This window comes from Lactuca virosa, chromosome 1 (assembly GCF_052849685.1).
Source record: "Lactuca virosa cultivar CGN04683 chromosome 1, Lactuca_virosa_CGN04683_v6, whole genome shotgun sequence".
Lineage (NCBI taxonomy): Eukaryota > Viridiplantae > Streptophyta > Magnoliopsida > Asterales > Asteraceae > Lactuca > Lactuca virosa.
Window position 1 is genome coordinate 233,355,790 of NC_136426.1, and position 26,341 is coordinate 233,382,130.

At 35.6% G+C, this 26,341-nt stretch overlaps 1 long non-coding RNA gene across 1 annotated transcript; it reads right to left on the bottom strand.

Moving 5' to 3' along the window:
* Positions 1–24,633: 24,633 nt before the first annotated feature.
* On the bottom strand, positions 24,634–25,745 carry LOC145108934 (uncharacterized). The gene is made up of 3 exons (XR_013708649.1): positions 25,381–25,745; positions 25,162–25,249; positions 24,634–25,064 (listed from the first exon to the last, which is right to left on the bottom strand). It is a non-coding gene; the product is annotated as an uncharacterized LOC145108934 (long non-coding RNA).
* Between the last annotated feature and the right edge of the window lie 596 nt (positions 25,746–26,341).

Here is a 26,341-nt window from a genome sequence, read left to right on the forward strand (position 1 = left end):
CACTATAAGAAGCCTTGATGTCATCATCGGTATGGATTGGTTAAGCTTTCACCATGTCGATATTCTGTGTCACGAAAGGGCCGTTCGTCTTAATCTGCCAAGTGGCGAAACTCTTGTCATATATGGTGACAAACCCGGTACCAACTTACAAATCATCTCTTGCGTCAAAGCCCGAAAATATCTGCGCAAGGAATATCATGCCTTCCTAGCCCACGTGGTAGATAAGAAACGAGAAGCGAAAGACATTAAAGACATTCCGGAAGTCTGCAACTTCCCAGACATCTTCCCTGAAGATCTTCCAGGAGTTCCACCAAAACGTCAAGTCGAGTTCAGAATCGACTTGATTCCCGGGGCTACCCCAGTAGCAAAATCGTCGTACCGTCAGCTGAACGAACTTCTCAGCAAAGGATTCATCAGACCGAGCTTCTCACCTTGGGGAGCACCGGTTCTGTTCATAAAGAAGAAGGATGGATCTTTTCGCATGTGCATCGATTACCAGGAACTGAACAAGCTCACGATCAAGAACCGATATCCCTTACCACGCATAGACGATCTGTTCGACCAACTACAAGGAGCGAGCTACTTCTCAAATATCGATTTAAGATCTGGGTACCACCAGCTGCGAGTCCTGGAAGGAGACGTTCCCAAAACGGCATTCCGAACTCGCTATGGTCACTACGAGTTTGTAGTGATGCCATTCGGATTGACAAATGCACCGGCGGTTTTCATGGACTTGATGAACCGAGTATGTCGTCCTTTCCTGGACAAAATTTGTGATCGTGTTCATATATGATATACTCATCTATTCAAGGAGTAAAGAGGAACATAGCCAACACCTCCGACAGGTCTTGGAAACATTAAGGACAGAGAAGCTATACGCGAAATTCTCAAAGTGCGAATTTTGGATTCGGAGAGTAGATTTCCTAGGTCACGTGGTCAGCAAAGAAGGGATACACATGGACCCTTCCAAAATCAAGGCAATCGAGAACCGGTCAACTCCAAGGACTCCAACGGAAATCCGACAATTCTTGGGCCTTGCTGGATATTACCGAAGGTTCATACAAAACTTTTCGAAGGTTGCTAAACCACTTACGACCCTGCCTCAGAAAGGCGTAACCTTCAGTTGGGGAGAAAACAAGACGTTGCGTTCCAAAACACTGAAGCGAGCCCTATGCAGTGCACCTATATTATCTTTTCCAGAAGGAACATAAGACTTTGTGGTCTACTGTGATGCATTGAACCAGGGCCTTGGATGTGTTCTAATGCAACGAGGAAAGGTCATCGCATACACCTCGAGACAGCTTAAGACGCACGAGGTCAACTACACTACGTACGATCTCGAACTGGGAGCAGTCGTTTTCCCTCTAAAGATCTGGAGACACTATCTCTACGGCACGAGATGTACAATCTTCACCGATCATAAGAGCCTTCATCACATCCTTAATCAAAAGGAACTCAACATGAGGCAAAGACAGTGGGTAGAACTACTAAATGATTACGAATGCGAAATTCGTTATCATCCCGGAAAAGCTAATGTAGTAGCTGATGCCCTCAACCGAAAGGAATACTCGGACCTCCGAGTGAAATCCTTAACCATGACAATCCATTCACACCTGTCCACACAAATCAAGTAAGCTCAAATAGAAGCCTTGAAATCCGAAAATGTGGCGAGTGAAGCCTTAAGAAGAATGGATAAGAATCTTGAAGTCCAGGATGATGGAGTTCGTTACCTCATGAATCGGATCTGGACGCCGAAGTTTAGCGGATTCAGATATGTTGTCATGAATGAGGCCCATAAGACTCGAGACTCTGTACATCCCGGTTCAGACAAGATGTATCTGGATCTCAAGAAACTATATTGGTGGCCAAACATGAAAGCCGAAATCGCTACCTATGTAGGCAAATGTCTGACTTGCGCCAAAGTCAAGGTAGAGTACCAAAAGCCCTCGGGATAGTTACAACAACCTGAAATACCCGAGTGGAAGTGGGAGTGGATAACCATGGATTTCATAACCAAGTTACCCAATACAGCGAGTGGACTTGACACCATCTGGTCGTGTTTACTTTCTTTACAAATATTCAACTGTTATGATACTACATGAAGTCATCCACCCCCGAATGTTTCCGCCATTCTGGTTTAGGGGTGTGACACCCACTGACTTCTTGACATATAAGATTCTCTTGTCAAGAAACACTCCTTGACAAAAAAATATGCAAGAGTTAGTGCGGATTCTTATCAAGGAAAAACACTTCATACAATTGGTCTTAGTTGGTCTTTGTCTTAAAAAACATCACAACTACCAATTCTAAATGTGTTATAAACCTTCTTAAGATAGTTTCACTAAAGTCACAATCTTGGAGTATGACTCTAAGACTTGATTTTGGAACGAAGTATGACTCATCTTCTTGGTTTAACCATTTCAACAATTCACGATTCCTCTTCTTAGCCATACAAATGCACCAAGACGTCCTTAGAGGATCAATTGTGATATGGTTTCATAATCACTAAGATGATCATAAAACACGATACTCAAGTCCTCTGCTTTCCTTTCAGATTGGAGAAACTTTTATCTTTCTGCCTAATTTGATTCTTCTTATTCGTTCTGCTATACAATGAAACTTTTTCAATGTTTCAGAATTACACTTAAACTTGTAAGCATAACCATAGTTACTAAACTTTTAGTAAATCATGACGAATAGTCTTATCAACCTTTGTGGTGGACCTGACCAGTGCACAATCAAGTGTACTAGATCCCATAGTCTTTTACTTGACTCACATCTATATGTGAACAAGGAAACAGTCTTAATTTCCCAAAGATGAAGGTTCTCATTCATCATACAATACAAGTTGCATGATTCCAAGTTTCTGTCCAATTCAAACTTGGTGATGAGAATCTTTCCTTATTTGGTAATTTTAGACACTACCACAAACAAGAGAATCAAATCCATATTGCTAAAAATAGAAACATACAAACATCAATTTTCACAAATGCCATTGCAAAGAAATATAAAATAAGATAAAATCAAAATTTTATTCTTTATTTATAAAACGCGGAAAACTTGTCATTACAATGCAAATACATATGAAAACTATGTTACTACATATTTCTAAGCAATTTATCATAACTCCTAAGCAGCAGCTCAAAGATTTGATCATCGAACCATGCGATCGAAATCCATCTCTTCGCGATCAGACTCAGCCTGCTCTTTCTTTAAGATTCCTTTCTCTTCTTCGATCCTACAAAACATCAAAATGTAATTTTATCACATCAAGTTATTAAGAATCTTCAAATAGGAACTTAATAGAGTTAGATAGTGGGCTTGCCTGAAGCAGAGTTATACACTCTGACTTTACCATCCTTATGATCCTTCAGGTAGATAAGGCAGCTTCGCAACCAATTTCCCTTCTCTTGGCAATAAAAGCAAACCACTCTTTCAGAATTGCACACGGGACAATCTCAGACTTAGTCTTTCCCTTTCCATTCTTTTCTGGACTTCTAATGTTTCCATTGTCAATATCCATGGAAGTTTGGGAAGTAGATCTTCCAATAAAGTTTTCTTTACCATTGCGCCAAATCATTGCCGATTCAGCAGCAATTGGCAAATAGGTAAGATCAATAAGGGTCACGTTGTGATCTGTCATATAGTAGTCTTTACCACACTGACCATATGACTCGGGAAGTGATTGAAGAACCAAGTCAACAGCCAACTTCCTTGAAATGACGACTCCTAACAGTCCCAGCCTGTCAATGTGTGATTTCATCTCCAAGACATGTGCACACACAAACCTTGCATCTTGGTGTTTGCTAGCCAATAGGGTTTGAGTGACCTTGAACTTTTGAAGACGACGAACATGTGGTTTAGGAAGAACTATTGGAGGAGGTGGGGGAAGTGAAGTATGATTTCTGGGAACATCATCTTCTAGAGGAAAGCTTTTTCCATATGATTCGGGAAGACCATAGTTGTCAGAACTAGACATCTACAAGGGAGAAACTCAAGTTAGTTGATTTAAGTCCTTAATATAACACTCAAATTAAAAATTAAGGCTAGGACCCAACACAATATTCTACAATTCAGAGGAGGGATGTCGTAATCCAATTGTAAAATATTTGAAGGTAGGTAAATGACGATTTACCAATTCCACCTTGAAAATGAAATTTTTTAAATGAATTAAGTTTTAAATGAAACTCCTAGATATTTTTAGATTCATTGAACTTTTCGATGGCATGTTTAATCTCGATTATGCCCTTCAAGCTTGTGACTGGGATGCCGAGGATCACAAACAAGGTGTGAATAACCATGCAAATTAGCTTGGTACTCTCGAAGTCATTTATCACCTAATCAATGTGCCGATTAACCACACACGCTCCATTGATCTATGACAAACTACGAGCTACCCATTTCCATCCTTCATTAGTCTCATATTAGTGTGTCGGTTAACCACACACGCTCCACTAACGACTAATAAGGTTCAATGTGCAATTTCATGGGTTAGCATCAAATTCACATTTTTCCTAAGTAACTAAGATTGGGAATTTATAAAAGGTTTAGTTACTTAATATTTCATCATACTTTTAATGAGGATTTAAATGTCCTGTCAAACCCGTTCGGCTAACGACCCTCCACTGGTCAAGGGTGCGGAGGGTAAGAGTGGATACCCAATGGCAGTCATTTTACAGGCCGCTTCCTTAAACACCCCTTATAGACCAGCTTCGTGAATGAGGCCTACTAATGGTAAGACTGACCTTTTACTTATACATATATAATGTATTAAAATTTTAATATTATATAGTATAAGGGTGTATTTTACACATTTAAAATACTTGGTGGTTTAATCTATTAATAAATTATACTCTTAATTTAATTAAACTTAAACCATATCATTATGGAATTATTAATTATCTCTTAATTAAACACTTTAATCAATTTAATAAAGTCCATAAGGTGTAATTGAACTATTCAAGGCATCAAGGTTATAAAAATTCAAACTTAAAAACTATTTAATTAATTTTTAAGTTATGTATCTAAGAGTTGCACCCTTTTGAAACCTTTCAATTACTATATGTTTTAGAATTCAATATTACAAATTAAAACCTTTTAATTAAACTTTTCAAATTCCAAAACTTAATTCAAAACTCTTGAATTCCAAATTTGATGGCAAGTTTTGTTACTCCTTAAAAAAACTTTTGAGTTCCAAAACTTGATGGCAAGTTTTATAACTCTCTTTAGTCATAAAAAGAGACTTTCTAAGTTCCATAACTTGAGGGCAAGTTATGAAACTCTTCAAAGCCATTTAGTTCAAATTTTAAACTAATAAAATAATCATATAATTTTATCTTTTACTAATTTGAACTAATTCAATTCATATGGCTAGATAATTTCAAATTATACAAATAATTAGTTTTTCACAAAATCAAGTAATTATCTTAGAATTTGACAATCATCATGTTATTGGATGGGGACAATCATTACCATAACAGTAAAATCGAATTTAATGAGCCAAAACATTTTGTGGTAATAATCCTAATCCAAAACAGGCCAAAAACTCGAAAAATCTGCCATCTAATGATCCAACTCGTCGAGCCAGGCTATGGACTCGTCAAGTTCATGGTCATGTGAGCCAACCCGTCGAGTCCACTCATGGGACTCGCCGATTCCAGCAGTCAGACATCAATTTTTCAGGTTTTTCAACATTGAACAAATAAACAATGCATCTATATAACAGAAAACTACCCACGGCTTTGATACCGCTGTTAGGTTTTGTGTACTATAACACTCCTATGGTGCACATACAACCCTAATGCTTTGGATCTAAGTTTTCTCTAGTTATACATGCAACAAAAATTATCCAAAGCATGAACCTATCTAGCATACAAATTTGGTACATGAATCAAAAAAATTAGTTAGAAGAATACCTCTTATTTGTAGCTTGTAGTTGTTGGCCTTTCAAGAGTTTAGCACCTCAAGTGTGATGCCTCAAACAAGTCACAAATACCATGAACAAATGGAGGACTTTGAGAGAGAGGCTAGAACCACCAAAATCGGCTAGGGCTCTCTTAGACCTCATTGAGGTCGATTTTAGCCTTAGGGAAATACATATATATTGTAGAATTCCAAGAGTCATATGCAAACCCTAATTCTTACACTTAGGCTTATGATCTAATAATTCTTATGGACTAACTCTTCATGGACTCTCACATAAACTTAGTCCATCATGGATCAATAGCCTAACCCATATGTACTGATTTACATAATCAGTCCCCGTTAATTTAATTAGTCTCTTTTGATCACTAAATTAATTCTAAATTAATTCTTGATCAATACTAATTAAATAATATGATTTCTCAACTAATATATTATACTTATAATATATTAATAAGTCACAAATAACCTCTTTCTCAAATATCCATCCTATCATATTGTTCTGGTGAAGGCAACCCGAAATGTACCATGCTACTCTCGGGTCAAGTACATACCAATTATAGTTATGGGCTTAGACACCTAATCCAACAAAATGATCATCTATGACTAACTCATGATTTTTCAAAGATCGGGATAGATTAGAGCTTTTCACAGCAACACACAACTTTGTGTTTTGGGTTAAGCTAGTGCCTTAAGCCGTTAAGTCCTTACTGGAACAACACCAATTTTAGAAAATTAAGTAATTTATAACCAATACATGACTTAATGACCTATGCTTCAAAAATCACCAAACCAAAGTACGACGCTGTATTAGTAAAAAGACCATTTTTAGGAAATATACTTTCACCCAACTAATCCAAGCAATACAAGGCAATAATATGGAGTACCACCCACTGCCACCACAATGACGTAACCAGTGGTAGTCGACAATGTCGGCCATGGACGGCAGCCATGGTGGTGGTGATGGTGGATTATTAGTGGAATTCGAACCAAAAGAAGAGGATAAAAGAAGACGGGAGACTTAGCTTGACAGAATAAAAAAACACTACCAGTCAACACCCTTGCATCACGTCTATTTTCCAGCAGCTCCCTCTCTCCCATCGATCTCTTCCCTCTTCTCGATCGCCTCTCTTTCTCGCACTCTTCCTCTCGTTTTCTTCTCTAGGTGTCGCACAAAGCACATGGGCACATACACCATGGTTCTAAAAAGCGCGCCATGGCGCGCCTCAAGGCTTGCCATGGCGTGAGGCGTGGTGTAGCCGTTACGAAAACGTCTGAGGCGGGTGTGTTAAGCGTGGAGCCCAAATAATGTGTCAAGGCGCGCCTTATCACGCTATGGCGCGAGTTTTTTTCAAGGCGCGAGTTTTTTTTGTTTTTTTTTTTTTTGGTTTTTTATTTTTTTTATCGGGCCTAAAATAATTGAGTTTTTGTTAACTTTTTATATTAAATACTAATATAACACTTCTAAAAACTTGATATACTTGATAAAATTCAATAATTATATGATTTATCTCTTTTAATATATATATAATAGTCACGCCTAGAAAAACGCCATGGCTCGCCAAAGCTTGTCATGGCTTAACTTTGACCTTGCCGCCAAGACACGCCTTGCGTTATTTAGAACCTTGACATACACACACATACACTATCTTGAGTTGGGCTTCTAAGTTCATAAACTTAGGATTATAAGGAATGTAGAAGGGTCGATCAAACATGCATGGTCTTCTCAAGAAAGTCCTATAAATTATGAAGCTCTAAGCATAAATTCCTATATTTATATTAAAGGTCCCATATGCTTCATCACAAATATTGTCCTCCCATATCCTTCACTAACTTGATTTATTTATTGCATTGGGTCTTCGTCTTTTTATCAAGGATGTCCATCTGCCCCTCAACATAATTGAGCCGCTCGTCGATCTGTAAATCCTCCAATAGAATCATTGTCTCATGCACCAAAAACTTATGAAGCTGAGACACATAGAATATATTGTGGATCAATCTCCATTCATATGGCAGTTGTAAGTGATACACTACTTTTCCTGGTCAAGTCATTACCTTGTTCATACCTATGTATCGAGGCCCTAAATTTCACCGGTTAAAAAATGCATCACCCATTACCAAGGCTAAACCATCAACATGACATAATCTCTTTCCTGAATTCCAAATCTGAATGCCCCATGTTGGCATAGCCCTGTCGACTTTACACAATTACCAACTGTTACCGTACCATCTAAATCAACTCATTCGCCTTAAGCATGATACGTGTACTCCCTAACACTTGATGACCAACCTCACCCCAACACCTAGGTGTCTTGTACTTCCTAACACACAACAATTCAAATAGTTGCATGCCAATACAAGAGTGGAAGTTGTTATTGTAAGAAAACTCTGCTATTGGAAGATAACGATCCCAACTACTCCTAAAGTCAAAGGAACAAACTCGAAGCATGTGCTCCAGAGTCTAAATCATACGCTCAATCCGGCCTTCTATGTGTGGTTGGAACGTTGTGCTAAATCGTACCTTTGTATCCATCTCCTCATGAAACCATTCTTAAAACCGAGATGTGAACCGTGTGTCCCTATTAGAGACAATAGAAACTGGCACCCAGTTCTTGGCGATGATCTCCTTCACATAAATGTTTGCAAACTTCTCTGTTAATGAGCGCTACATAATGGTTAGGAAATGGACACTCTTGGTCAATCGATCGATGATGATCCATATCGCATCAACTCCTCATGGAGTCTTTGGAAGCTTGGTGATCAAATCCATCATGATATGTTCCTATTTCCATGTAGGAATTTCCAATGGCTACAAAATTACCATGCGGTCTCTGGTGCTTAGTCTTAACCTTCTGACATGTCAAGCACTCCTCCACATACATGGCGACATCTTGCTTCATGCAAGGCTAGAAATAATCCTCATGACAGTCCCGTACATCTTAGTCACTTGGGGATGTATATAGAATTTAAACCTATGAGCCTCGTCCATCAATATATGTCTAGTACCCCAAGTGAAAGGGGCCCAAACTCGACCATAACATGTCAATAAACCCCGACTGTATCAAGTAAAATCAGAATCTCTCTCGAGACTCTCTTGCGTTTGGAATTCTCAAATCAAATCACCGCTTCTCGTGCCTTACCAATCAACTCCAAGAGAGAAGTAAACATTGTAATTTGTAGACATAACTCCTGAAGTGGCTCACTAGCCGGCTTTCGGCTAAGAGCATCGGCAACTACATTCGATTTACTAGGATAGTAAAGTATCTCACCATCGTAAACCTTAACCATGTCTAGCAACATAATCCAACTCCTTGTGAAACTTCCTATAAATCTAATTTTTTTTATCCGAAATATCTGATGCCAACCCTCTAATGTTGAAGATCATACTTCCCCCTTCGGGTATAAAATCGACTAGTACCTTTACAAGGAACACTACCACTCCAAAATAAAGTAGTATCTTGATCAACACACCTTCAACATCTCAACATAGATAATATTCCTGACACGTGACCAAACAACTCCTTATACTCAAGCGGTATCACTAACAAATCAGTACTCTCAATCACATGAACAAGGAGTACCCATACACTAGCTAGAAATCTTCCATCAATACGTTTAACCGATACTCTTACTTTTTTCAACTTAGCACTCAAGGTCTAACACTTAACACCTAACCGTACCCAATGATACCTCATCAATTAATTATCGGACAATTAGATTAAACTAGTCTAAACACACACTCGGTGCATTCCAATTTTAAACTCATATTCAATACCATTATGGGCCTATATGCATGTAACTGTCATCCCACAGACCCGTAGGTTTTTATGACCATTCCTTTAGCTCACGACACCTTTCCGGTATTGCTATCATCCGAATCAGGAATGTCTGGCTAACGACCAACACCTGAATAGGCCTATAGGTATAAACTATCACCCCGTTGACCTAAAGGAACCCATTCATCATCCCGCATCCTATAGTAGTAATAGCCAAGAACAAACAAATTATCGAACCCTATAAATCTAGAGAATTCCATCTAGTTTTTATACCATGCCTCATATCTCCAAGCCTTTATGAGACAATAACATGCAAGGGGACCCTCACCATGATATTAAATTGGAGCCTGTCCAAATACCTCTAATACATGAATCGATGGTGATGACTCAAAATATCCAATGAACATTGATCTTAAATCAAGATGCGCCCTCTATAGACAATCAAACCCGCGACATTTCCGACACAAGAACAGAACACGTAGATACACCACTCCCCAACTGAATCTTCTATCTATGAATGTTGTCTTCTTTTTTCCTCCCTATTCGCAATACCTAAAAAGACTAGAACTTATAGAAGTCTGCAACAGTTTCCTTAAGTCTTTTCAACCAAACCGAAATTTGTGTATTCCTTAAACTCTTGTCATGGATGGGTAACTCTCCCCCACTTGGAATCCAACGAACCTCTATCGATGCCCCTTGATTGATCGAATCCCAAATTATCTTAAATTAGTCGTATCGATTTGGATTTTAACTGACTATGCATAATACATAACAAAATAGAACACTTTTTTTTACGAAAATAATGAGAGTTTTCCCTAGATGTACATTCGTAAACTCCTAAATGAACATTACATCCTCAACTGTCATGTTTTCTATGTTACCACAATCCATCACATTGTTAAATATCCAACATTACAACGTTCGAAGTACCTTCTAGCCCTCACAGCGAAACATATAATTGTGCTCTGTCTGAGACATCGCCATATACTAATAGTTATCGCCTTGCTTCGAGTTTGAAGCTGACCCTGTTTGTGATGACAAACAACCCCCGCACTAGCGTGCCTTTTAATTATCACACATAAACCTGCATCAGTATCAGAAATAAGTGGATTTGTAACCCCTACCTCCAAACCACTAAGATACAAACTCGATAAACATATGTAACCATCATCGTGCCATCGTCGACGATCTCAACCACCAGATGATGAACTAACTTTCAATATCACAACCTAGCTAATCCCAAAAGCATTAGATATAAACAAGTTGGTAATCCCACTATCAACAAACACTAAGGCAGTCGAATAACTAATCCTACTTCATGCTCTCAGAAAATATAAAATCAGTCGGTATAACACCAACCATGAATATGACCACTCTGAACAATCCTACTTCTCGCAACGTACTTTCACTAGGTTTGAACCCGAAAACTAGAAAAAAAAAATAGGAGCTTATAAACCCATGGTTTAAAACCGAAAACCCATAAATACAACCCTGAAAACCGAAAAACCAAACCATGCAAAAACCGAACCTATATGGGTTTAAAAACCGAAAACCCGACTTTCTACGGTTTGGTTTGGTTTTAGCCAAATACCAACCCAAATCAACCCATGTTCATCACTACCTGGAAGGCTGAGAAATTTATTTCTCACCTCTCTCTCTCTCTCTCTCTCTCTCTCTCTCTCTTTCTCTTATCTCTCTCCTTAGTGTTTAGGGTTCTTGGTTTTGGTTTTGAACCAATATTAGAGGTACTCTACTTTGGGTACTAGTATTCCAAGAAGCCACAAGAGCATGAAGAGTTCAAGTCGACAAGCCAATCAAATTATCTAAAAGTTAGTATTCAAATCCCTCTTCTTTTAGCTTCTTAAGTTAGTTTTAAAAGTATGTTTCTATACTAATAAAACTAAGATCCTAAGGTCCATGTACATATAGGGTAATTCTTGAATGCTTGTCATTGATTAGCAATCGGGTCACGTAAAGTAGTCATATAGTCTACGACTTCTGAACCCCGTTCTACGCCTTGTATGTTTTGGCCTTCACTTCCTCCACCTTCCACGTCAGGAGTAACCATAGTCCTCTATTAAAAGTTCGTAAAGAAGTCATATTGAATATTGTGTTTCCTTATAAAATTACGGATAGCAACACAAGCAATGACTATGTCTCTTTGCACTCGAAAAGGATAATGAGTCATTTGTTTTAAGTTTGGAAATCTTGATTTCAATACACCATACGCACGTTCGATAACATTTCTAGGTTGTGCATGAGCATGATTGAACCTTTCTTCCTTAGTTAAAGCTTTGTTTCTTCGAAAATCGGCTAACTAATAACTAGTATTATGGTAGGAAGCCATAAATCTACGGGTGTTGGTGTATGTGACATCACAAAGGTAATATTTATGTGTAGATGGTTGGCATGCTTATTATATAAATAATATATATAATAAAAGTTATATGAAAATTACAAACCTGGTGGAGGGAATGGAAATTCAGAAGTCAGATTAAATGCAACTTTTTTCAAAACTTTAGAATCATGTGTTATGCCCTCCCATCCAACCCATACAAAGGTGAATATCATATCAAAATCACAAATTCTGATTACATTTTGATAACATTCATATTTTTCTCTTCCCCTATAGCGTTTTTGTTGATCAATGGGAACAACTGCATGTATAATTGTTCCATTTAGTGCACCTATTGCTCTGGGAAATATGTGTGTTAGTCGTCTATGTCGTTCTGAGGCATTTCTTGTTCGATTAGAAGATGTTGGTACTATAATTTCTCTTGCAAAACACATCATTACATTTAGGACCTCATTAAAACATTGATGAATTGTTTGTATGGAGTTTTGAAATCTTCCTTTTACCCTCGAAAACGTTCATTATGTCTTATAACATGTAAAAATATATCCATCTTCTCTTCAACGCTTATTCTCTTACTACGTTGCAACCAATTTATTTGTGTAAAATGATTGCATAATAGTACAAATGCGTCATGTGAAAGACGCATCATATCATAACATTATGTAGGACATCTGTGTATCCAGTCTTGCATATACGTACCCCCGCTTACTGGCGATTCACTAGCGCGTATTCTTTCAATTCTTATTTGCCTTTTTGGACCAACATCAACGATTACCACGAGAATATAAGGAAATATAAAAATTCACCTTGTTTATCCATATATTACTTATTAAATGTTAAATATAAATTACATTAAAATCCATAACATGAACCATAACATAAAAATCAATAACATAAAAATCAATAACATAACAATCTATAACATATAAATCCATATCACATAACAATCCTAACATACGAATCCATAACATATAACAATCCTAAACATAAAAATATATAACATGAACCATAACATAAATCCATAACACATTAAATCCAAAAATATCCTAAAGCCATACTGAATCAAACAATTAATCCAAACTTATTTCCGACTCATAATTCGACGAATTGAGGCGCAACCAAATTTTCATATTTCCAGCATTGTCAGCGAATAACATAAGCACAGTAGTGTATTTTGGATCAAATTCTCCCTCGTCCAAGCCTTCCAACTTCTCCATACCTTCATCCATCTCCTTGTCAAGGTTATTTGCTTGCGTGAATCCCTGTGCGGCCTTGACAATTTCCTTGCCAACTTCTCTAAAATCATCATCAAGTGTGGTTTCCTTGGTACCATTTAATTTCACCCCATTGTTTTGTGTATGGTTAGAGGATTCTTTACTTTCGAGTGAAGCACTAGTAGGTGGGGGTACTGTTGAGGTTGAGGTTGGGATATCCATATGAGGTGTTGGGTCTTCCATCTCAGTATACTCAAAATCATGTGTAGTAAACACTTCGGTGGGATGAGGTAGTGTCGAAGATGGCCCCTAACTATAAACGTCGGTTGAGGTCACCCATTAAACAGTTGGGTACAAAGATCAGGGCAAGGGAGGGGTGCATTTCTCATTTTGTCTACATACTTGTTCAACTGCTTGAAAATTTAATAAATATTATCAAACTAGGAAAACAAAATAATCAAACTTAAAAAAAATGTATATATAAAAATATACCTTGGCCTCCGCTTCCCATTCTTCATTAGTAATGTTGAAAGTGTTCGTTACAGAATTATAAAGATTTCCGGTTTTGCTTTTTAGTACCAAATAACATATTTTGCTTTTAAATTGTCATATCGGTTTTTCACTTGTTTTTTTGTCAATAATAAAATTATGACCATTTTTCAGTTTCTTCGCTACTACAATCCACAAGTTCGATTTTAATCCACTACCCTCCCGGCCATTAGTTGTAAGTTCATGTATACATGCTTCCAAAAATATTTTGTCCACACACTCCAACTTCCAACTAACTCTAGTTCTATTATATGTCATGTCGATTATAAAAGAAAAGATAAATCATCCAACTTTACACACATGTCCAACATAAATCTGATTTCATACCAAGATCATCCAAGCTTTCAACAATTTCTGATTTCATAACAATATTGGAACAAGTTAAGATTTCATACCAAGATCAACAATTTCTTATTTCATACACATACAAATTTTGATTTCAACAATTTCTGATTTCATACACATACAAATTTTGATTTCAACAATTTCCGATTTCTTATTTTAACAATTTTTGATATAATACACATACAAATTCTTATTTCAACAATTTCGGATGTCATACACATAAAAAAATTTATTTCTGATTTGAACATTTTCTGATACCATACACATATAGTGTCTGATTTTTTTATTTCATAAACAGATAATCTGATTTTATACACATAAATTCAGCTAGGTTTGATACTAATATCTAACACTTTTATTTATTTTGTTTTCATTTTCCTTTTCCTTTTTTCTAATTAACTACTTTTATTTATTATTATTATTACTACTTTTTTAGATTATTTTTAGCATAATTATCAACTTATCATAGTATATGTGAACCTTGTTATCTGCATATCAGTAGTCAAAATGATAAAGTATACCTTGATGTGGCAATGAGATTCTCTGGCTGTCAACTGCTCACCAAAATAGAAAACTGGAAGTTTGTTACCTTAAATAGAAGAACTTTAGAACACAACCAAAGTTGGTTACTTTTCTGTATTTGCAATTTGCCCCTTTTTGAGGTGGCAACAAATCGGTTGACCTAAATGGTTATCTGACTAGCTATATTTCAGAGTGGAGGATATCATTTCCAAGTATCATAAAAGCAGCCTTAATGCAGAAGAGATAACCAACCAAGAAGGGGCTTCCCAAGATATGGTAAGTAATTTGTATTGTATAATTTTGTGCTCAATCTTGATGTCACTAGATAACACTAATTGTTCCATTACACAGGGAGTTAACAACACGTGCACAAGATTCCAAACATGCAATCAGCTTCTAGAGTCAGTAAGCAGGTATACATATTATGTTTGCACTATATATGTGTGTGTATTATGGAACTTAATCTGATATTTTGACAAGCTTGATGAAAAAAGGAATGTGGTCTCTGTGAGTAAGAAGTTGATATATTGAAATTGATTGGTATGAACTTAGTACTCAAGGACTGTCAAGTAGTATTTGTCATTCCAATGTTTGTGTTAATTACAATTGATTTTAACAAGAGGGTGTTTGAATTTTAAGATTCCAAGGTCATCTGGTTAAAATTAAACAATAAGTTTTTAAAATAGAGATCCTACCATTTGATTTTTCATCTCGATCACAGCCAAAACGCTTCCTCGTGAAACAGTTGTAGTTCCTTTGTATTTATGCCTGTGTTTTTCTGTTGCAAAAACAAAAATCAAAGCTCTTACCCTTTAAATTTGAATCGCTGCCTGTGTTTGTCTATTGCAAAACAGAAATCAAAGCTCTTACCCTTTAAATTTGAACCGCAAGTGTGGTTAATTTGTATGATGATGATGGTCCAGTGGTGGGATTTTCAGGTTGGTTGAATTATTGGAGGTGCGAGGCTAGGCTGGCCGGTGATGATGGTGTTGCGACACGGGACATGGAGATGAAGGACCGATTAGTGGTGTAGAGATGGAGAGAGGGTGGTGTTAAGGTGTTCAGTTAGGAGGAGACAAGTGTGGGAGGAGGAAGCTGATTCAGCGTATTCAATGTAGGTATTGAGCCGTACTTATTCAAAATGGGGCATATTTTATTTTGGTATTTTATCTTGTTTCTAATACATCTCATTATCCGTATTTGATGTTGTAATTGTGCGTATTATATTTATTTATCCCTTTATAATACGGTTTTTATTTACAATCGTATTAGATGGGGGTGTACTCTATAACCTATTTTCCAGTAGTGAAATATTTTATTCACCATAAAAAACTTACTACTAACTCTTTTCTTGACCATTAAATGCAAGAGGCATGTAAATCTAACATGTCTCTAGTAATTTTCTTGAACTTTTCAACTGATCTATCTACTACAATGTCGTAAGAAAATCCTGCAACATCATAATCATCATGAAACTTCCATTAACAAGGGATTATTTTCCTACAATATGCTTGTGCAGTTGTGCAAAAGCAACATGGAAAATCAATACTTGGTGATGATGTTTATAAGGAAAGTTCCATTTTGCTTAAAAGCTGAAACATCATATAGTCATGAAGAACGCCATGTCAGCTCCCGCAATGAGGTAAATATTTGAAATTTTGGGGTACCTCAGGAGATTCCGATTTGAAAAAATGTTTCCACATCAATTGTGTTCCATTAATTTGAGATCCCTAACAATTGCTATGAACTGCTGAAATAAATTAAAAGAAAAGATATATTCAGAGGCAAGATAACAGCCTAAACATGAAACACCTAATTCATACCTAACATATTAAACCTAAATAAACCCTAAAGTAATAACTTATGTTGTTCAAGACTTCAGGTAGTTATAGTAAGAATAAGAAGAATAACTACTAAATCAACAAATATGAGAGGTCATGGGTTCAAGTCTCGATGGAGACATAGGTGGTTATTTAGGAGTAGATTAGTTAGTTTGCCGTTTCAAAAAAAATCAACAAATATGAGAACAATCCTCATGTGAAAGCAAATAGTGTCAACAAAAAAAACATACCGCTTGCTCTAATTGGACAAAACATGAACCCAACAAGAAAAATGAGATCATCCACCTGCTTCTCAGTTATAGCGATCTGAAGATTAAGCCAGACACGATTGCAGTACATGAACTTGCCGGTTTCTGGTGAATGAGCTACCCTAGACCACTACGACGACATCAACTCTCCCGGCAGAAGAGAAACTTGTATACCTTCCTCTTTCAAACTTAACCGAAAAAAAGTTCTACAGAGGATGGGGGATCGATGCTATAAAGGTGAGCGGAATCAATCCAACTACTTATGTATTTGAAATTGTTAAAATAAACACAACCGGTCAAGCTCAATGTTTTAAAAATCGGTTTTTTAGTTGAACCAGTATGATGACCGGTTTCCGGTTCAACCGGTTTAACCGGTTCGACCGTTGAGTAAACCGTTTTCTATAATTTTCATTTTTTTTCGTATTTTCATACACATATCTACATACACAAATCAAGAATATGATCTCCATAAGTTCAAACATTAAAATACACATGAAAACAAATTGTAGATCATTCTAAAAACATTAAAATAACTCATAACCATAAGTTTTACATCAATCTACGTGCAGTAAAAAGAAAACAAAGTCCTAGATGAATATAAATACATCAAAAAACTTCATAACATCTATCGTATGCTTTTATTCATAAAATTTTAATAAATGTGAAAAAACTACTAAAGTTTATTATGCAAAAGGTTTCAATTCCATGTGTTTTTATTCAATTTAACCGGTTTAATTAAACCGGTTCAACTGGATTTTTGTAAAAACCAGCCGGTTCGATCCGGTTCAGAAATAGACATAAAACCGGTGATAGTTGAACCGCTCCCTTCCCCGATTCCTGGTCCAGCCGGTTCAAACCGGTTTTTAAAATATTGGTCAAGCTTTGTGTGGAGATTGACATAAAATCCAACAAACAAAAACAAGAAAATAAAAAAGCCTTAATCTTGTAGCTTCGATTTGAGGTCGAAACGACTCACCCAAAGCATTGTCTAGAGAGAGAAGTAGCAAAAAATTTAAGAGAAAGAGAAGTAGGAGATGAAGTCTGTATATATTGACATTGCTATCCTTAAAAACCACAACAGGAGGTGGCGACTGGAGGTATTTAATAAAGGGTGACTCGACAAGAAATTAGCGTCGGCGGAGAGGCACGTTTTACCGGCACTTCAAACCAAGCAGTAGGTGGCAAGCGGATTTGAGAAACACCACCGCCAAGAAGGAAATGTGAAGAAACCAAGGTCCTTACCATTGTATAAGTTAAAAGTCATTGTCGGCAACCTTCCTATTGGTCGATAGAAGCAGAGACATAGGCAAGCACACGGGTAGTTATGGTGCTCACTACCGTATACGTTAAAAGAGGCCGCCCAGCAGCCATCAGATTGGAGGAGGGAAGAAGTTATCGACGTGGACCAAAGTTGAAACCTTTAACATATAGGTAATGATATATATATATATATATATATATATATATATATATATATATATATATAATATAACTACTTATAAAGCATACATATTATGGGGCCCTTTCAAGTTTAAGACATTTATCTTAAAATCAAGGAGAAGAGTTTTGGACCATTAGATAGAAATGAATGGTTTAGATTGTGATCCATATAAATAAAAATGGACCAATCAAAAGAAATGACAGGATATAACACACAAAACAAGGGAAAATGACTTGTAAGGGTAATGATCTTTTACCCGTGTTCAAATTATACCATTCATGTTTTTTTTAACAATAAATACCATTAATATGTGTTTCGTCTACACATATTACCATTGGCAACCGGATACAATAGGTTATCCCGGTATTTTGTAATTAAAAATAAAATAACGAGTGATGTGGAAAATACGTGGCTATTACACCCACATCTCCCCTACTAAAGGATCTTAGGGCACGATTTCTTCTTCAAAACTGTTGCAGGATTTCTCCCATCCATGGCTTCCTCCTCCACGCACAACTCCAGCACCAGATCGAAGAAACCCAAGTCAAAATCGAAACTTGATTTTGCAAATCCTTGTGATTGTGGCTACCCTTCTCGTATTTGGACTTCAACGACCAAAGATAATCCTGGAAAAGATTTTAGGGTTTGCCCTAATTCAACGGTATGTGGGGTTTAATCTATATGTAGTAAGGTTTTTTTCACTAATTTTCGTATTATTTGTTTTAGGATAACCCATAAATTAAATGCAAATTCTGGGAATGGGTTAATGAAGAAGATACAGTCAAAAACAAGAAAAGACATGAAGTGGGAGCACAATCCTGTGAAGTGAGGGCACAATCCTGTGAAGTGAGGATTGCCATTATGGACCATGATTTCAATATTTACAAAAAGAAGACAGATGAAGAATTTGATAAGATGAGTAGGAAAATTAGTAGTCTCAAAAGTTATGTAATTGTGTTGTTTATGTTGTTTGTAGTATCACTTTTAAGGACATAAATGTCAAATTGTAAGTGGATGTTATGGTTGAATCTTATGTTGTTTGTTGAATTAGCATGTTTTGTTGTTGCTAAATTGACAATTTGAAAATGAGACAACTTTGCAGAATTTTACCCCTGTACAAACAACATCCCTCACTTTTTTAATGTGCAGAATGGTCAAAAATAATGTGAAGGGCATAATGGTCAAAAAGAAGGAATCCTATGTAAAATCAACATTGAACGATGTAGATTCTATTTAAAGGGTAATAACAAACAAAAGCACAGTTTTTAATGTGCAGATTCACATCAAAAGACAAAAGCATAGTGTTTACCAAAAGACAAAAGTATAGTGTTTTCTGCCCTAAACAAAAAGGCCAATAACAAACAAAAGCACAGTTTTTAATGTGCAGATTTACATCAAAGGGAATCATTCCAGAGTAACAGGTTTAGTCACACTTAAACCACTTCCATCCTTGGTGATGACAACCCTCTTCAATGCCATTTCGGTGATCCTCTCTGAGTATCTCCTTTGCCTCTTCAATGGTTGTGCTACTTGTTCAACTTCAACAAGAGGTTGTGCAACTTGTTCCTCAACATCTTCAATCACAGGTTCAACTGCAACTTGTTCCTCAACTACAACTTGTTCCTCAACATGTTCCACTTCAACAACAGGTTCAAAAACATGTTCCATTTCAGGTTCAACAACTTGTTCCTGATCAGGTTCAACAACAGGTTCCATTTCTCCTTCTTCAGCCACCTCTTCAATATCAGATTCATACTCATCTTCAAATTCAGCCATCTCTTCAATCTCAGATTCAAACTCATCTTCAACATCAGGAACATGTTTACCCTTCTTCTTTTTAGGTTTAGTACTTGGTCCTACATTTAAATTTATAATGCATTAATAGATAATACTTATATTTTTTGTAAATGAATGAAAGTTGATATGAAAACAACCTTCTTTGGACAATGGACATCTGATTTTGTTGTGACTTGGTTCTCTACAGATGCTGCATTTTGTAATAGCCCCTTTCTTGCTAATAGTATGTCGACCTTCTTTTTCTGAAGCAGCTTTCTTCCTGTTGACTTTAGGCCTACCAGGTAATCTTCTACGTTTCGGGGGCAACATTGTCTGACCAATGTTGGATGGCCACATTTCACTTCCATTTAAAGGCTTAATGGTATACTTATAGCAATTTCCAAACATTTGTGTTGTGAACCAAGTTGCCACATAGTCTTCCACATTCTCATTTAGATAACTAATAGCAGCCATGGCATGTACACATGGTATACCGCTTAGTTGCCATCCTCTACATGCACATGTTCTTTGGTTCAAGTACACAGCATAAACCTCATGTACTGACCTCACTTCAAATTGTTGCACTCCACTTGCAATTACATGCCAATACCTATAAAATAAAGGGATATAGTATAAAAGTAGTACTTGGGAATTATATGGTTGGAATACAATAAAAGTATATATACCTTAGATGTGTCCTCATGTCCACTATTTTCCTTCTAATAGATGGACATATGGCTAGATTCCATTTCTGCCCCTTCAATCTTTTACAATACATCCTATCCATCACAAACCTCCTAATTTCCTCTAACATTGTTATAATCGGCTTTTTCCTAGCATCCACAATTACAGCATTAAATGATTCACAAATACCATTCTCAATGGCATCACAACACCTGTCCAATACAAAAAAAAGCCCTAGACCAGGATTTTGGATCTCTTTCCATCAAGTGATCATATGCTTGTATATCAATCACCCTAATCTCTTTCATTATACCTTCAAACCTTTGGACAGTTGTGGCCTTTTCAGCCCTCCAAAAAAGCTTCCTATATTCAGCACCCGTAAATTTTTTCTTGAAATTAGCATAGATGTGCCTAGCACATTGCCTATGCTCAACATCTGGTACTCTTTCTTTAACAGCCTCAATAAGACCCAAAACATGCAAGATAAACAAAACATTAAGATAAATAAAACAGTAACCAATTAAAAAACAGTTAGGATAAATACCTTGTGTTGGTCAGAAAGTAAGGTTAATCCTGCTCCATTTCCCATGTCAATGTCATTAAGCAGTAAGTCTAGAAACCACTTCCAAGTTTCTTTGTTTTCAACTGCAACTACTGCCCAATCAATGGGGTAAATATGGTTGTTAGCGTCTCTTCCTACAGCTGAAAGAAGCTCACCTCTGCAAATACCTTTTAAAAAGCAACCATCTACACCTATAACCCTCCTGCATCCTTCAATCCAACCATCCTTTACACCTTTGATACAAACATACATCCTAGAAAAATAAACTGTGGAATCAGGCATTGTATCCGTCCCAATTTTCACTGTTGACCCTGGATTTGATCTCAATATCTCAGCTCCATAACTCCATAATTTTTCATAATGTGTATTCAAACTGCCTTCAATCTCATTAAGTGCAAACTTCTTTGCATTCCTGCATTTTCCAACACTAACCTTCACATTGAAATTTTCCCCAACTTCATCCCTCATTTCCCTGCAACTCATTTTGGGATTTTCTAAAATATCATTAACAAAATGTTTCCCTATCCATGAGTAAGTAACAACTGACCCAAACTTGAAGGTTCTAGCATAGTTATGCTCATTAATTAAGGAATTGATTTGGAATGATTTTTCACTGCTCATCCAAGTAGGCCATAGTCTAAAAGGACATGTTGCCTTTCCTTCACTAGTTTTACAACACCTGACTAGCAACCTAGTTTTATCATTTTTTCGTACCAAAGGTTATAACCGTTTGCTACTGTATAGTTTGATACAAGCTGTTTAAGTTCTTGAGGGTTACAAAACCTCATACCAAGGATGGGTTGCATTGTATCCCATTTGTGAGTTGTGTCATGAAAAGGATAAATTGGGGCTTGTTTGGTTCCATTATCTGAATCATCATCCTCATCAACAAAATCATCTCTTTGGACAACACTAATATGGTTAAGAAAGGGATCATCAGACTTAGTCAATGGTATTACCTCTTCATCGGGTTCATGATCAACAGATAGAGCATCAGACATGACCGAGTCCTTATCTTCATCAGAGCTTTCACTATCAACACCTTCTTCTTCCTTTTCTTCCTCTATCCATTCAAATACCGGTTCATTGTAGTGATCAACATATACATTGATCTTTCCCTCGTTACCATTTGCAGTATCAAGAAACCTCGTGTAGTCATCATCATTTGTCAGTGGTCTCAACCCATCACGCATCGACTTATGCCCAAGACAGTAGTAGACATCAGGACACTTCCCCTTTGTGACATCTTCAAGAACATAAATGAACTCCTTGAAATTTAATCCACCAAAATCGGCATCTGTAATTGAAGTATTTTGATTCATGTAGTAGATAAGAGGATTGGGGGAAAATATTCCATCGTAATGAACATCTACTTGAATGAAAGTAGATCCTTTTGCATTAGATGGACCAGCCATCATCGATCTCAAAGAAAGCTTCGAATGTATGAGAAAACCCTAGACAAAGTGTTTGGTTTGAGAGTGTTTAATTGAGAGACGGGTGATTAATGCCATATAATCATATAAGCGGGTGTAATAGCCACGTATTTTCCACATCACTCGTTATTTTATTTTTAATTACAAAATACCGGGATAACCTATTGTATCCGGTTGCCAAATGGTAATATGTGTACACGAAACACATATTAATGGTATTTTTTTTAAAAAAACATGAATGGTATAATTTGAACACGGGTAAAAGATCATTACCCTTACAAGTAATTTTCCCCACAAAACAAACACAAAATCAACTACACTTAAATTCACAAATGCACTATATAAACAAATCACACGACAGATACCCTTATTTGAAATCCTTTCCCCCCACACTCTCTCTAAAACCATTCTCTCTAAAAATCTAAAGACTAACCTCACTTCCGAACCATTGCTTCCTCCTTACAACAACTAGCTTTTTCTTCTGTTCCTCTTGTGTATGTTTGTATTCTTCCGTTGTTATGACCGCCACTAACACAACTTCCACCACCATTATCGTTCTCCCTTAAGGTATCCAAAATCCGCCAACAACTACCAAACCATCAACCGATGCTCTTGAAAACCATTCAGAACTGCCTTAAACCACCTTCTGCTGCTCTTAAAAAGATTAGATCTGAAAACCATAAGATCTATAACTGCCGGTGCAACATTGCCTTCCAGCGACAACCGATGCTCTTTCTCCAGAACCTTCCGAAATGTTGTAGATCTGTTTCGTCCAATTACCCTAGATCCTTGTTTATTTCCTTATTTCGCTTGTATTTGTATGTTTAATTGTACGGGTGATTGTCTAATAACTGTTTCATGATATTTTAAATCCAGTTTTATAGAATTCAGTTTGTATTTTCTTTTATACGCTTTGGTTGTTGTATATGTATATTTCGTTGTTGTATCTGTATATTTAGTGAGAAGAAAGGTTAAGATTCATCGTCTGTGATTGTATATGTTTGAGTATAAGGGCATTCGATTTTTTATTTGTAAACATTTTTAATGGTAGGGTTCTGATTCATTTTTTTAGTTATTTATTAAAAGAACTTTTGGTTTGCTACATTTGACTTCTATTTTATCATGAACTTACCAAGAACCTCTTTTCACATACACCAAATTATTTATTTACTATATTTATATATATTATTGTATTATTAATACTATCTATTAAATAATATATTAATCAAAATGTACATTATATATCAAATAAAGATTTTTTATATGTATTGGTAAAAAGAAAAACGTGATAACAAATTGAAAACAAATTAATTAAAATATATCATAATATATAGAAACAAAAGGTTTAAATATAGAGATTTGGACCGCTGACAATGGTCGGTTGTAGGTTATCCAAAGCAAAAAAGTTGTTCAAATAGGCTTTAGGCTTTGTAGTTTGGTGAATAATTGAAGTTTTTAATTTTGATTCTATAATTATTTATTCTAACTTTTATTATGGCATTTCTTAAGGTGTAGAATAACCTTTTTTACATATCCAAACATACTTGTATGAATTTATCTAACTTTTATTACGGCATTTCTTAGTTTTGGAACAATATATTTGTATGAATTGTAACTTCTTATATACACTATTTGCATGATACGTTATATTGTCATTATATATTATTTTTACTTTTAGAGTTAATACTATTGAAAATAATAAATATTTCGTTTTTCCTTAATTGGTTTAGCTATGTTGAAAATAAAAATGATCAATATATATCGCACGGGGTCTCTAAAATCTCGGGGCCGGCCCTGATATATATATATATATATATATATATATATATATATATATATATATATATATATATATATATATATATATATATATATATATATATATATCAGGGCCGGCCCCGAGATTTTAGAGACCCCGTGCGATTTAATGAAAAGTAGACCCTAAAATCTGAAAGCTTTCAAAATTTAAGCAAAAAAATTATAAATTTAAACATAAACACACAGGTACCTCTGTATGTTCTTCAAAGGAATGAACTTTTACACATGTGAACTCTTTGATCCTATATAGATGTGTTCCATCGTAAAGTTCACATTTTATTTACTTCACAATTGAATAAAGTATCCAAAAAATCCTAATCAACATGGATTCCATTTACAATTCTTTTTCGGCCAATTAATAACTTAGTTTATAAATAGTCATCTAATATCTACAAGCTGGTAGTTGTCGGCATTCTTGTGGTAGTGAGCAGAATTCTCAAAACTCCATGTCATCATTGAAAAAAATTGATAAAGCTTGCTACCTCAAGAGTATTCCGATCCAAATAAATAAAAATTCAATTGAACACCAATGAGAACATGTGTCTGGTATTCTGAAATCAGAAACGAAATCACAAATCTGAAATGAGAAACGTAATCAGAATTTATTTCTTACAAATCATATAAATTTATCAAAAACAAAGAAAATGAAACAGCAGAAATTTATTTGTTTGTACCTTCAAACTTCAGAAATTGATTTCCACAATTCCTTGTTCCTTTCTGATTTACCAAACTGATATCCTTGTTCTTAGGATTTACTAATTACTGATTTGGAAGAAGAAGAAGAAGAAGAAGAAGAAGAAAAACTTATCAAAAATTAGAAATAAGAAAACTAAGCATTTATCAGTAATACTTAACAAACCCATGAAAAAAAATAAGAAATACTTTAATGTTACCTTCTGATTTCGGAACCTCAAGCAGATAACATATTTTAAGCTTCTAAAAAACAGAAATACACTTCCCACCTACTGATATTGCTGATGAGTGATTGACTCTGAATCTCTGATTGTAAAGTCAAATCATTGTTTGAAGCCTTCCTTCATAGTTTTGAGAAGAAAGAAAAAGAAGTTATGATTGTAGTCTTTTGATTGCATCTATCATATATAGTGATAGTGGATAACTGGAATTGGAATGGACTAATGAATAATACAGTTGTTGTAAAAATTTCTACTGTCAACGATTGCCATTAGAGAATGTCCCATGTGTGCGTGCGTTATAAGTAAAGAAGAAACTCAAACGTTTTTTTTTTCTCTTTTCTTGAAATTTCCTTTCTTGCGTGCAACGTCGGCTGATAGAGAAAGAGTAACCTAATTTTTCTTTTGGGCCAAAGAGTAACATAGGCTACGATAAATGAAAAAAAAATGGGCCTTATGATTTTTTAGGCCCTGTTCATTGGCACTTGGAGAACCTGCGGCTTGATATATATATATATATATATATATATATATATATATATAAAAAGTTCAATAGAGAACCATAATTATTGGTTCTTCAAGGAACCAAATCTTTTTTTCAATTTCTAGAGCTTATTCTTTATCGAAAAAAAAATCTAAAAATATCTAAATTCATATATTAACATTGTGAATGTGAAAAAAAAAATTCGGATTCACCGTGTGAATCCGGATTCACATTGTGAATTTTCAAAGATTCACATTGTGAATTTGACGTAAAAAAAATCGAATTTGATATCATTGGAAAAATGATAAAAAGTTATGAATTTCTGTATTTTTAGTTTTTTTTAATAAAAAATAAGTTCTAAAAGTTGAAAAAAAGATTGGTTCATTGGTTAATTATGGTTCTCTATTGAACCTCACCTTTTATATATATATATATATATATATATATATATATATATAT